Source organism: Cariama cristata, unplaced genomic scaffold (genome assembly GCF_000690535.1).
Source record: "Cariama cristata isolate BGI_N322 unplaced genomic scaffold, ASM69053v1 scaffold17460, whole genome shotgun sequence".
Taxonomy (NCBI): Eukaryota; Metazoa; Chordata; class Aves; order Cariamiformes; family Cariamidae; genus Cariama; species Cariama cristata.
The window spans coordinates 15108-17030 of NW_009593131.1; positions in this window are offsets into that span (position 1 = coordinate 15108).

Here is a 1923-nt window from a genome sequence, read left to right on the forward strand (position 1 = left end):
CACCTCCATGCTGCCCCACATCTTCTTCGAGGCACTCGGAGCCATGGCGAGCGGGTTGGTCCCCTACCCAGGCAGGTGTGCCGTGCCGTGCCGTACCGTGCCTTGCTGTGCCGCCCCCGGCTCTCTCAGTGCTTCCTTCCCCGCAGCGGCAGCTTGTTCTCTGGCGTGCGTAGCAGGGGCTGGGGTGGAAATGAAATGTGCCCATCTCTGCCCCAGAGGGAAACCCGGGTTGCCTCCCGCCCCCGGCTTCCTCCCTACCGAGGCAGGGATCAGCTAAGCCCCTTCCCCTCCCCATGCGCCCCTGGCACGCTCCTACGCATGCACCCAGCTGCCAAGCTGCGGGGACAGGCACCTCCAAGCCCACACCCTTTTTGGGGAAAGCTCCCAGGGATGGAGCAGGCAAGGACCACAGGGGACATGTCCTCAGCTCCAAGCCTGGCCCATAAGTAAAAGGGCTTTCTTGGGTTCCCAGGCACCCATGGGTGCTCCCACCAAGTGCCCATGGCACTAGGTTGTTGGGGAATGTGTGGCACTGGGCAGCCAGGCAGGGTCTGAGCAGCCATGGGCACCTATGGGCAGGCTGCTTCCACTGGGAAGGGATGGGAGATGAGGGAGAAGGAGAAGGAAAGGGAGAAGGAGAAGGAAAAGGAGAAGGAGAAGGAGAAAGAAGGAAAAGGAGGAGACAGAAAAGGAGAGGGAGAAGGAGAAGGAGAAGGAGAAGGAGAAGGAGAAGGAGAAGGAGAAGGAGAAGGAGAAGGAGAAGGAGAAGGAGAAGGAGAAGGAGAAGGAGAAGGAGAAGGAGAAGGAGAAGGAGAAGGAGAAGGAGAAGGAGAAGGAGAAGGAGAAGGAGAAGGAGAAGGAGAAGGAGAAGGAGAAGGAGAAGGAGAAGGAGAAGGAGAAGGAGAAGGAGAAGGAGAAGGAGAAGGAGAAAGAGAAGAAGGAGAAAGAGAAGAAGGAGAAAGAGAAGAAGGAGAAAGAGAAAGGAGAAGGAGAAGGAGAAGGAGAAGGAGAAGGAGAAGGAGAAAGAGAAGAAGGAGAAAGAGAAGAAGGAGAAGGAGGAGATGGAGATAGAGAAGAAGGAGAAGGAGGAGATGGAGATAGAGAAAGAGAAATAAGGAGAAGGAGAAAGAAGGAAAAAGAGGAGACAGAGAAGGAGGAGATGGAGATGGAGAAAGAGAAGGAGAAGGAGAAGAAGGAGAAGGGGGAGATGGAGATAGAGATGGAGATGCAGAAGGAGAAGGAGGAGATGGAGATGGAAATGGAGAAGGAGAAAGAAGGAGAAGGAGAAGGAGAAGGAGGAGATGGAGAAGAAGAAAGAAGGAGAAGGAGAAGAAAAAGGAGGAGGAGGAGTTTTGCCCCATTAGGTGTGTTTCTCCACAGACAGATTTGCAGACAGCAGGGGCAGGTGCCCAGGGCCAGGGCGCTGTTATTGGGGTGACCTTTGCAGCAGAATTCTTTAATTTCTCCGCTAGCAATGCTTCCTGTTCACCACGCTGACTAACACTTGCATAGGAAATAACCAGCGGTGAAAGCACGCCAGTGGCTGGCTCCTCCGCTTCTCTCGAACACAGCGTCGGCGCCTTGCAATTTTGGAAAGCATCAGGTGAAAATTAATAATCGAGGTGAAGGATGCGATTCTCATGATGATTTCATTATTTTCCGGGCTTTCAGAAACGAGCTGCAGGGCTGAGGCTTGCTCACCTCTCGCTTTCAAACATGGCCCCAGCAGGCAAGTGGGTGGGGGGAGCTACCCCTAATTCGGGATGGTCAAGGAGGAGGTTCTGAGCTGGGGCAGGCAGGGCTCACCCTGGGTTGGTGGCTCAATCCAGCCTGTCCTGGGTCCTCTTTTCCAGACTCCTCCTGGCATTGCAGCATCACTCTTTTCTAGTGAGTTTCTGGCCCTGCCTGGGCCGCAAAGCAAGC